This window comes from Oreochromis niloticus, linkage group LG14, assembly GCF_001858045.2.
Source record: "Oreochromis niloticus isolate F11D_XX linkage group LG14, O_niloticus_UMD_NMBU, whole genome shotgun sequence".
NCBI classification, from domain to species: domain Eukaryota; kingdom Metazoa; phylum Chordata; class Actinopteri; order Cichliformes; family Cichlidae; genus Oreochromis; species Oreochromis niloticus.
The window spans coordinates 18,249,348-18,262,324 of record NC_031979.2 but is presented as its reverse complement, the minus strand read 5'-3'; the positions used below and the strand labels follow the sequence as shown (position 1 = coordinate 18,262,324).

Below are 12,977 nucleotides of genomic sequence, written 5' to 3'. Positions count from 1 at the left end.
GATTTGCACTCACGTCCACTCCTGTATTCACACCTATGGGCAATTTAGCATGCCCAATTAACTGATCCCCACTAACTGCATGTCTTTGGACTGTGGGAGGAAGCCGGAGTACCCGGAGAGAACCCACGCAAACACGGGGAGAACATGCAAACTCCACACAGAAAGACCCCAGCCTAATGATGGAATTGAACTCAGGACCTTCTTGCTGTGAGGCAATTCATTAGCCAATGAGCAAGTGGTTTCAGCCTCCATATCACATCATGATGGCGGCTACAAAAACGCTCATCTAGACGATCCCGAACGAGTCTTCAGAAACTACTGGATCACATCATAGTAGCCAAACCTTCTATACTTATGAGTTTATTATATCATATTCATTAAATCCATCCCAAATCTTTGATTTATTGATTTGTTTTTTTATTCTGTTTTTAATTTTCAGATCTTTTTCACGAGTGGTGAAAGTTGCTTAGTTGTAGCCCAGGATAACTGTTGCATGGTGACGGAGAAGAGGGACTATGTAGTTGATTTACTGTGTATGCTGATTCCTGTGCCAACGTTCTATATTTTGTAAAAAAATTAATAAAACTATGAATTACAAAAAACAAATCCAAACCAACTCTTACCAGTGCAATAACAACATTATTATTATTATTATTATTATTTATTTCACAGAAAAACCACAAAACAGTCCTTTTTGAGCAAGTCAGGTATCTGACTCAAGCATTCATCTTCATCTACCTCATCATTAAGTACTGTGTTAATTAGGTGGCTGTTTAAAAGAGTCACCTGGAGCACTTAAAGATCCCATTAGCCTTTGTGTTTGCATGTGATATGTAATTAGTCTGTAGCTACTGGTCAACACACCAGTAAACACTCACAGTCATGTCATAGCTAACTTCTAGTTGCTTTCTGGTCTGTAATTGCAGTTTCTTGGTTATATTGCTCCCATATGATATCCCGGCTTGCACGCATGTGACAGCCATGTGCTCGGGTTTGGAGGCTGCAGTCACATGAATATTGTAATGACAAAAAAAAAAGAGGGAGAGGGGACAAGAGTGTAGGAAGAGAGGGAGGATATAACAGGACATTAACACCTCTAAGAATATCCCTGCAAACACAACAAAGAAGCCAACGCGACGCCAACACCCGGAGTGCTTTCGTCATTTTATGCGAGCGGGCGAAAACAACAAAACAGGATAACAATTAAAACAGAAAAACACCTCAAAGGAAAGGGAGAGGAGAGCGATGACTTTTTCTAAACTTTGTAAAACAGTAATTACCCAAAAACCTACGCGCTGTTGTTTCACACATACAAATGACAAGTTACGAAAACGTCAGATGACCAGTCACATGCTCTGTTTGGTTCGGTCGGGCTGAAAATAGCAATAATAAAGAAGTAATGGCGAAGGCATGACAAAAACATGGCTGTTATTCTCTTCTGTGGTGGTTTTGGAGGCGAGGACCAGTTAAATGTGTTGGAGAGCTTTTTCTGGCTCCTTGATGTCATGCTGCAGCTCAGCTGAGAAATCCTTCAGGATGAAGCTGTGAAGGAAGGAAAAAACCACAAAAGAGGAAACACAAGAATGAGTGGAACTCCTCGCCTTTCAGGCAGAGGTGACTGAGCAGCGCCTGAGATCACAGGTAAACCGAGCCGAAGCCACCATGTTATTGGCTTCCAAACAATGAGCCAGGATTTTGGTCAGGCATTGGACTCTGTTTCATTTTTCAGTGTAAAGTCTAGACACACAAGAACGTCCCAGTCATGCTGACAGATCTGCTGACACGTTTGAGTTATTTAACAGTGGTGTTCCCTGGCAACAATGAGTAATCGCTCAAGCTTTATCAATTGGCTGTGACATGAAATGGCATTCCAGCAATAGCTCTTGGAATGAAAAAAAAGCAGTAAACAGCTGTCCAAGCTGATACTTCGCTTTAGTTTGTGGCCTTTTTTTTCTCATTTAAAGTTCTCCACCCCTTTGTTTTTCGGTTTTTTAGCAGTCTAGCATCCACAGTTTCAAGATATCGTTTTCAAATTTTAACAATTCATTTTTGCCATAATGGTTGCAAACGGTGGCTAGCACTGTTGCCTCACAGCAAGAAGGTCCTGAGTTCAATTCCACCATTAGGCTGGGGTCTTTCTGTGTGGAGTTTGCATGTTCTCCCCGTGTTTGCGTGGGTTCCCCCCAGCTACTCCGGTTTCCTCCCACAGTCCAAAGACATGCAGTTAGTCGGGATCAGTTAATTGGTAACTCTAAATTGCCCATAGGTGTGAATGCAGGAGTGGACGTGAGTGCAAATCGCTGTTTGTGTCTATGTGTTAGCCCTGCGACAGACTGGGGGCCTGTCCAGGCTGTACCCTGCCTCTCGCCCTATGACAGCTGGGATAGGCTCCATTCCATCCACAACCCTGACAAGGATAGGCAGAAGAGAATGGATGGATGGATGGATGGATGGTTGCATTGATTTGCTAGTCTAAATAAGCTTAATTAGCTTAAATTGAAGACTCTGTTTATTTGATATGTTATCCCTGTAATGCCTGAACCATGAAACAACTGCCAGAAAATATTAGTAATTTAGTAATTTAATTTGGATCATATTAGCACATTTTTGTGCAATTTATTACCAAAAAATGTATCATGCAATTTAAGAGAGAAAAAAATCACACTGATGATGTCGAGGTCTCAAAAACTCATGTATCAAAGTTACAAAGTAACTTAAACTCAGTTTCTTTGGATGTTCATACACAACTTACTGACAAACTGTTATTTTTATTCATGTTTTATATATAAATTTCATTTTATTTTTTTATTTCTTTGATTAAACTTTATTTTATTTTTAAAATTGTATTTTATTACAAATCAGTTAAAACACAGTTTCAAACATAATTACAAATTTGTAAAATGGGACTCCCCAAAATCTACTTAGGTAACAGAACACCCAATAATAAACACGCAAACATAAATATCAACAAGTTCCCGTGGTATAGTCACGTTAACCCAATACATCACACAGTGGCACATTAAAGCATAAATGACTTAAAATGCGGACTTCTAAAAATGAAGACTTGGGCAATCCCATCCATAAAGGGTTCCTCATAGAGGGAGCTTTTTTCTAAAGGCAGAGGAATATATTAACATTTTGTAGCACTTTCACACTGATTCTAGATCTGTGAATCTCTGCAGGTCACACTAAATCATCAAACTCACTTTGTTTTGTGATCAAATGAATAAATCAAAACTGAATGTGTTTGGTGTCTTTAACCTTCTCTGTTCCAAGGGCACCATAACAGAACTGACCCTACACTCTGTCCCAGCTGTATATTATTACATAATCCTGTTAAGCAAGTGCACTTTTTTTTTAAATTTAAAGGTCATATAGCCTAGACTAAGACTTACTCACTCAAAAAATGTGAATATTGGGCTGAACATAAGACCAATGTGGTTTATTGAGGTGCCATGTAGTATTCCCTACCATATATCAGACTCAGTGGACTGACGTATTTACTATGTACTACGACACCAGGCATAGTTGGCCTAAAAAGTCACATTTTTTAATAATATTCAGTCCATTATTTTTAAATAATGAATTTGGGAATTATTAACACTTAGTTAGACAATAACCTCAAATTGCTTTCTGCTGGCCAGGTTAAGCATTGTCATTGACAGGTCAGGTTTAGCTCTTCAGCACCTCTGAATTGCTATGTGCTAAAAAAAATTGTGGACTGAATGGAAAAAGTTGGCAGTTAAAGAATCATATCTTTTTTATTAATCAGCTATTGGTTCAAAATATTTCCAGATATCCTTCCTTTGCTCTGCAGATGCAATCATGCGTCATCAAAGATGGAGAGGTAAACACGTGCTGCTCTACAGGTTGGAAAGCTCTGCATTGTCTTACGTTCAAATCCATTAAAGTCCATCAGATTATCTCAGAAACGTGAGGTCAGCTAAGCTCGAAAGAGGGTTGTTTGCCTTAATTCCTTAACCGTTTTAACCTTTTGGAGCTCGATGATACACCATTTCTGAAACGCACATCCAATTTCAGCATTCACTCAATTAAAAACTAATGCTCATGTCAATGCATGCATGCAGAAAGAAAGTCTTGGATTTCCCTCTCCGTCACAGGCCTGGCACAAAAAAAGTCAACCACGAGTTCATACAGTGATAATGGCTACCTATTGTAGTCATGATGGGGGATACCTCGCTGTGACGCACATAAGCAGCTATTATCTTAGTGGCCAAGATGTCTAAAACAATAAAAAAGAACTGAGGTGGCAAAAAAGGTTTAAGGTAATTATACTCCATTCTTCATCAGACATTTCGTGTCCTGAGAGATAATGTGCACGTGCATGTCAGCGACGTGATCAGAACAACCATACCCTCTGTTTGACTTCACCGAGGTGCCCATTATTGGCAAATGAAAAGCTGATTTACGCCAACGCTTTCTACGTTAGTGCTCAGGCAATGTCTCATTATGGGGAACGTGTGCGATAACTGGGCAGTTGTCGCCCCTTCGCATACGTCTGCAGACGGATGCGTTTTCCCTCACTCTCCCTTTGCGTCTGTTGGGCCTCATCTGTGTCCTTTGGTCATGTTTTCCAGTGGAACTGAACACCGGCTGAAACTTACCGGGCTTCTCTTGTGTCACGTAGACATCACCGAGTTGGAACGAGAGAAGGTGAACTGACCAGAGCAGATAAAAAGAGGGCACCAGAGAGGGAACCAGAGAGCAGGGGAACTCTACAACGTCATTTTCCTGCAGCTACCACAGATGAACCATGTGCACAAACACAAATAAGAAACAAATCATTACTTTCTTTTCAACCTCTTAGTTGTTGCAAGCAGATGCAGCATTGTATGGGAAGTCGTAAATTCAGGAATGCTTTGCATTTTGCATAAAAGCCACATGAAAGATGGAAGTCTTGGAGAAGTTTTTGAAGAGTTTCCCATTAATTTAGATTTCGCCCAAATTGTCAAGAAAAAAAAAGTGTTTTTCGCAGAGGAGACAACACTTTGCTGTTGTTTAAGCCACCACGCCGACCACAAACCAATTCAGACTGCAAAACAGCCGTAAAACGATCCACGCTCTTCTGTTTTCTGGGTTTTCACGGGATAGACTTGAGTTGCGAAAAGTGGAACCTGCGGACTTGTTTTTCAGCGCTTGCGGTTTTCCCTTACATCACCACCGTCATTAACAGTGGATGTAAATCACCTCCTCGTGTTCCAGCATTTTAAATAATGATTCACTGCTTATGCACAGACACACACGCGCTATCATAAAACACATTTTCACACACGCAAACATGTGAAAGCAATGTGAAAACAACACTTCCAACATGTCATCTCAATTTGTCCACCAAATACAAAGGATTCACTTAATTACTGTTTTAGTCGCCGGGAGGTAAAAAAACAAACTGCCTCAGAGGATGAGCTCAGGTAAGGAAAACAGGATTTTTATTTGGATACCTGCACTATTCATACATGTGATCTAGGGTCATGAAAAGATGAGTGAGCTTATAATAAAAGGTTGCTTTTATCAGCTGTTAGATAAGTAAACAAGTCTGCACAGTAAATATCTGTAACTGCATATACTTAAGCCAGTTAGCTAAGTTAGCTAAGCTTAGGATAAAAGACAGTCTGGCTCTGATCAGTGGAAAAAAAATCTAGAATATGAGAAGAGTATCTCCTCATCATGTTTCAGGAAGGGGCACAACACACACACATAAATTAACATAAACAAAATTCATCTTTAATAATCCTTTCGCTTGTTAATAAATAAATAAAAACAAAATCAATTAAAAATGAATCAGCCAGCCACTTGGCAGCAACTTAGTGCATTCAGGCATGCAGACATGGGGCTCTAACTCAGGAGGTAGAGCAGGTCGATCCCTGGCTGCTCCAGTCTGCATGCCAAAAATACCTGGGCAAGATACTAACCTCAAGTTGCTCTTATCATCCAACAGAGTGAGAATGCCAGACAGAAAACACTTACATAGAAAAGGTACATAAAAGGTGCTTGGTGATTGAGCAAAAGAGGACCCGCTGAAGTTTAAAGCAAGCATCAGAAATGGAAAGAAAGGTGATTTAAGTGACTATGAATGTGGCAAAGTTGTTGGTCCCACTACAGAACCTATTGGGACTTTCCCGTTGGGGTTTCTCTCTGTTATTGCAGGGTCTTTCTCTTACAGTATAAAGTGCTTTGAGGCGACTGTTGGGCGCGGTTGTTGTGGTTTGGGGCTATATAAATAATGAAACTGAAAGTTTACCGAGTATGGTCCGAAAAAGAGAGTGGGTGAAAACCCATTGTTTATGGATGGTTGTTACAACCAAGGTATGCAGAAGAGAATCCCTGAACACACATCACACCTTGAAGCAGATGGGCTACAGCAGAAGACACCGAGTGCCACTCCTGTAAGCTGAGAACACAAATCTGAAGCAACAGCTCACATGGGCTCACCAACACTGGACAAAAATTGGAAAACCACTGCCTGGTCTGATGAGTCTTGATTTTTGCAGGGACATGAAAAGCATGGATCCATCCTGCCTTATAGCAGCAATTCAAGTTGCTGATGGTGACCTTTACTGCGTACCCATCTTCTGCTGGCTGGCTGCTTCCAACAGGCTAACACACCATGTCACAAAGCTCAAATCATCTCAAAGTGCTTTCTTGTACATGACAGTAAGTTCACTGTACTCAAATTGGCTCCACAGTCACCAGGTCGCAATCCAATAGAGCAACTTTGGGATATGGTGCAGCAGAGGATTCACATCTTGGATGTGCAGCTGACAAATCTGCACCAACTATGTGATGCTATCATGTCAACATGGACCAAAAGCTCTGAGAAATGTTTCCAGCACCTTCTTGAATCTATGCCACAAAAAATTAAGACAGCTCTGAAGGCAAAAGTAGGTCCAGCCTGGTACTAGCAAGATACTAAGTAACAAATGAAGTTTCCGGTGAGTGTACTCTAGTTTCCACCTGCATTGATTACAGTATTTTCAGCCCTGTCTATGTAATGTACATCAGAGTCACATCACAACTGAGCCGATGGTGATGCAGAGTCAAGTGATGTTTTCATGGTAACTTTGTAAAATACTGGAAAGCTAATTAACAATGATCTCATCATCATCTTGTATTACTAGTGTATGCTAATACAAATATACTCATCGTTATAGCGATGTCAGAATTTATTCAGTTCACAAAAAGCAGTACAGGCAGAATTACTCTGGCTCTGAGTTTGATGTATGTCTACTGCAGTGCAGGGACTCCGAGACTGAATAAGAGCAGTGAATTTTCACCAGCCCTCCTCTTACAATGATATGAATAACTCGCACATATTTGTGCACATATTTAGAAACAGTGTCTTATAAATTTCTATGAATGGAAGGTGAAAAAAGGAAATCATACTTGCAGCAGATCTGAATTATAGCATAATTTCACAATATCCTGTGTACCGAGCTGTATTAATACCTCTGTAAAAGTGCTGCAGCAGACCATAAAATTCCTACTTTGAATACTACTTTGTCATTACTCAGCGGTTGTATTTAAATTGGGCATGCTTGTAGCACTTCTCACATAAGACACACGCGAACAACACTCACACAGCCACTAGCTCGTGTCTCGTCACAAAGACATCGACCCGGACATGTTGATGTGTGATTTGCTCTGGCAGCACAAAGCCAGCGACTGGTTACTGGCGAGTTCAGCTAGCAGATTGTGGTCGCTTTTAGATTTATCTTTCCTCTCGCAGCGCTGGCTTGTGGAGTTACAAAAAAATCTGCACTCCCTTTCTTCCTGTTTTCTTAGAGCTTATTTTTAAAACTGTGTCATTAAACAGCATACAGTAGGCAGCGACAAGGGATATAGAAGACAGAGAGGTGAGAGGTCATCGGGGTAAGCAGGGCGAGACTGCAGCTGAAACCACAGCAGACTTTTGTAAACTTGAGATAACAAAGAAATGAGACATCCGGGAAGTGACACTCTTCCACAACCAGACTGTCAAATGAATGAGCCTGACAGACGGAAACTCTGTGCAGCGTGACTTGCAGTTTGCTGTCTTAATCTAAAACAAATGAAGGGCGTATATGTGTGAGGAGGCGAGCACTTGTGCTCATGCCAGCATCTTTCCAGGTTTTTCTGTCTGTAATTATGCAATCCTCCACCAGCGTGTGTGTGTGTGTGTGTGTGTGTGTGTGTGTGTGTGTGTGTGTGTGTGCTTGGATTGGGATCTGCGGTTTGTGCAGTGGGAATTTCATTGGCAGTGAGTTTCCTGGCTGACATTGGGGAGGCATGCAGGCAGCTGTGGCACGAGGGCGGAAGAGCGCCGGGCGGCACTCCCAACCACTCTGGTTGGACGGATGGACAGACAGATGAGGGGATTGACGGGTTAATTGAAGCTTAGGCGAGTCTTTGACTCCCACATGCACTCACACACGCTCAGAGGTGAAGCAGTGCATCAGCGCAAATACAAGTAAATCTCAGGCTTCTTATCTGCTCCAAGCTGCAGTGAACATATACTTTTATCTGCCTGTTTTCAATCAATCTCGCCTTTTCCATTCGCCTCTTTCTCATTCTCATGAGCACAGCGCACAGTAAATGCTGGGTGGGGTGGTGAGGTAAAATGGGGGTTACACTTGGTTCAGGATAACTGCACCAACTCCTAATTAAGGAGAGCATGTGTGTAATTACAGGTGTAATTACACACATGCATTTAACTGGAACACCAGCTGAGCACAAAACATGACATAAAGTTACAATGCATCAGATCGCTTAAATTTACAATAATCAAGCCAAAGAAGGAACTTATGTGAGAAACATGCAGGTTTGTTTAAACCAGGCGAAAACCCAAAAGTTTAAGCCTGTGTAAACGCATTTGAGGAACGCCTTGGCTGTCAAAAACGACAGAAAAAAAGAACTGTACATTACTAAGGTGTAATGGCATAAATAATCCTAATAAAATGAATAAATAAACAAATAAAAGTAACAGCCTGTAAATGCTCCTCTTTGCAGTCACAATTCTGACTACAAAAGCTGCCGGACAAGCCAAGCAAAGAGAAAATAATAATATTTTTTAATGTAAATTCTCAAATGTTAAAAAAAGGCTTTTAACACATTACATGACCCCCTGAACTCTCACTCAAAAAAATTCACCTAATGATCCACATACAGTGCAGTCTCCCAAAAAGCCGCATTTACTGAAACATGGTCCAACAGATGGTTCAAGCAGAAGGACTTACTTCCATTTTTAAGCCCTCTACTTTCTACTTCCAATCAGCTTCATTTTATCTACATACATATTTTATTATTGGCTGAGCCACTGTACGGGAAATATACTTAAATATTTAATACCACCACACTCATTAAAAGGCTCTTTAACCCAAACCAGTAAAACACTGGACGGATTTCATCATCACCCCACTCTGCTGCATGTTCTTTCACAATGAGCTGTGAAAGTACATGACAGGAAGCAGGAAGTCTGTCTTCCCGAAACATCACGTATTTGCTGAGTTGAGCAGTGGCAAAAAGGCACAGATGAATAAACTTTGCACACATTCAGTTAAGAAAAAACTCCCTAAAACGACTGCGCTGTAAAAACACCGGGACTGGGGAAGCCGAACGTGGCCCTCTTCTGGTGAAAAGCGCATGTGAGTGAGTAAAGTTCAAACCCTCTTATTGATACAAGCGTGCTGGAATTTGGGATTCAGACAATGGAAGCCCTCTGCCAAAGATGACAGTCTCATCTCGGGGCTTGCGCATTTGTGAGTGTGTAATCAGGGGAGCTGGCTCTCATTGCGGTGTGCTCCTTACGCAGCAGTATATCCTGCCAAAACCACTCAAGTATGGTGTTGTATGTGATGGCGCTAAGACACGGTTTGAAATGAGCAGTTACTGGAGCACACACTGCAAAAGTGAAACTGTCTGAACGCGGTAATTGAACCAACTTGACGTGTTTGCAGCTTCTTCGCTTCTCGGCAGAATATTTTGTGCGTGATTTAATTGACTTAATTGGCTGCTATAGGACTTTAAACCTAATAGGAAAAACATATACGAATAAATCAGAGGAAGAACTTCATTAAAAAGCGAGTAGGTGGATCACACCATCAGTGAGGTCATCACGCACCCATTACAGTACGTGAAGCATGCGCTCATCCTGCTGTTACAAAGCGCTACACATGCGGTATCACAACCGTCTATTCATTCCATTTAGTTTAATTAAGTATTAATGACTGCTTTACTGTTCAGGTGAATATTCAAACTATTTAGTGATCGATAAAGACGGCTAGGCTAAATTTTAAGTCAGTAGCCAAGTTAAATGAACGCACTACAGATGCTACACGCTATGGAAGTTCATGTGAATGTTAAATAAAATGAATACAAACGCAGTATGTGCAGACACACACGCATATAAGAGCACTGTTTTATTAAAAAAACAAAAACAAAACAAAACAAAAACGTACTTCTTTAAACCTTCATAGCCAAACAGCACGGAATTTTTCGCCCAAACGCCTGGCTCTAACCTTCCAGTATGTGCCGTGTGCCGGTTAAGTCATACGAAAACGTTACCGCCGTGCGTAAAAGCGGTCTGGTCGGCAACACCGGCTTAGTGGCGAGTGAAGCTCCAAATGATTCTGCCACAACTTAACTACCGGCTTCAGCAGCCATGCAGGTTATCCCCTCTTGTTCTAAAGAGAAAAAAAAGTTGTTTGACTTACCGGTTTGGTGAATAAACGGAGTGAAAATCAGTGTTCAGAGACGAGCATCATCGGTTACAGGCGACTAGATTAGCAGGTGTAATTAAAAAGCTTGACAATGGATGAAAACCACAAAGCCGGTGTTGAGGTTCCCCCCCTCTCTCTCTCTGGCTCCTCTGTGCGTGTGCGTGTGTGTGGCACATAAACACGGAGCTGGCTAACTCTGAGCTCACAGTGCGTCACTGCTGCAAGCTGAAACCCCCGTCAGTGTGTGTGCGTGTGTGTGTGTGTAAACCCCCTCTGTTGCCGGTAGTATAGGCAACAGCCACCTGTGGCTCACAGCCTGGCAGATTCAGTTCCCAATGATATGGAGGCCCAGAGTGTTTAAAGCTAAATAAACACTAAACTACAGATGAATAAAAAAACGTTCCATATTAAAAACTAAATTTAATATAATCAGATAATGAAAAGAATAAGCTTAATGTTTCATTATTTTATATTTAACTCATTTTAGAAGTTTATCTTGTGACATTTTTGCCAAGACTTTTTTTAAATACTTTTTAAAAAAATAAATCTAGTCCATATTACACCCTAAAGCCAACAAGGTTTCATTTCCTAGACAACAGAGCTAGCTCAGGAAAATATTTTAATACCATATTATTATTGTAATCCTCTGGTTCTCTAAATAAATTCAGGCTAAGTAATATTAAAAGGGACCTATTATGCTCATTTTCAGATTTTCTTGGATTCTGCTGGAGTCGTTTTGAATGATTCACGGTTCAAAATAGTAGCAGAGCCACTAAGTGTAAAAGTGTCTTATGAAAAGCAAATATGCTTGAAACCTTCATTTTTGTGGTGCATTAAATACATAAAACTGGAGCCCAGCAGTGACCAAGTGTTTTTCTTTCTTTTTTTACTGTCTGCATGTTTTCTTCCCAGCAACTGGCCCTTCCACCCACCCTGTGGTGTGGATGTGCATATATCTTTCTAGTTTTCTGAAGTGAGGGCTTCAGTGCAGGCCCTCAGCATACATAAATGTATAATTTGTTTTAACATGACAAGGACAAGGCCTAACTTCTTGTTAGTGATCATGATTGACTGCAACTGGTAGTTTCTCTTTTCTGTCATGAAAGTAATTTGTTTGACAGCAGTTATTGGACTGACCAACTCTCAGAATAATGGGACAGTCCAAGAAACTCTGAAGATCTAAGAAGCAGAATTGTAGATTTACAAGTTCAGAAGGTCTCTTGGAGCCATTTCTAAACACCTGCAGATTCCAAGATTATTATTCCGAATATTCGTATATAAGAACAAGTTATTTGGATGTGTCACCTCTTTGTCAGAATCTGGAAGAAGACCCAAACTGTCAGATGAGAGGAAGTTGGTCAGGACTTTCAGGAAATAACCCAGGAACCTGACACCACATCTCTGTCCACAGAGAACCCTGTTTTACCTCGCCATGGACCGAGAGGGTGTCAACCAAGAAAGAAGCTACTGCTCCAAAAGGAGTACTAACTCCAAATTCTTCAACTTCTCATTTGAAAGTTAGACACAGTTGGGTGTTCCAACAGGACAATGACCCGAAACACACATCAAAACTGGTTTTGGAGTGGTTAAAGCAGGCTAAGATTAAGCTTTTGGAGTGACATCATTGACCTCAACCCTATTGAGAGTTTGTGGACACATAAAAGCCGTGTCTTTGCCAGGTATTGAAACAATTTAAATGAATTCTGCCAAGAAGACTGGTGAAATATCCAACCAGAATTATGCCAGAAGCTTGTCGATGGCTACTAAAAGTGTTCAGTCGAGATACAACTTAGTAAAGGACATTTAAGCAAATGTTAGTGGGGGTGTTTTGTATATATTTGAGCTTGTACGTATAATTCTGACTCTGTGCTGCTTAGAGAAAATCCCAAAATAAATTCAAGCAATCATTAAAAGCCCAAAATTACCACAAATTCATGCCCATGATCAGTGGGTGTAAATGTCTGATCACAACTGTATATGACAGAAATAAAGGAAAATCCTAATAAAGGTATTGTTTATTTATTTTGTTTAAGGTTTTCTCTACACCAATCAGCCACAACATTAAAAACACTTCTAGGTGAAGTGATTAACACTGATCACAATATCTATCATTCCAGGCACTCGTGGATGTACACATACACGCTTCTTGCTTTTTCCAAATACTGTCATACAGTATTGTTTCATCTGATATTAGCAAATGAAGTAGATTTCCATTTTCTGACTGCTTGGACTATTGAGTTGGTGTCAGGCAATGACTCACAA

At 40.7% G+C, this 12,977-nt stretch overlaps 1 protein-coding gene across 1 annotated transcript in view; it reads right to left on the bottom strand.

Annotated features, from left to right (window-relative positions):
• Window positions 1-10,954, bottom strand: part of relt (RELT TNF receptor) — a 28,003-nt gene extending 17,049 nt beyond the window's left edge. Inside the window, exon 1 of the mRNA XM_005474666.4 lies at window positions 10,710-10,954. The gene's annotated coding sequence lies outside the window, so the exon portion shown is untranslated. The remainder of the gene's footprint in view (window positions 1-10,709) is intronic.
• Window positions 10,955-12,977: the final 2,023 nt, after the last annotated feature.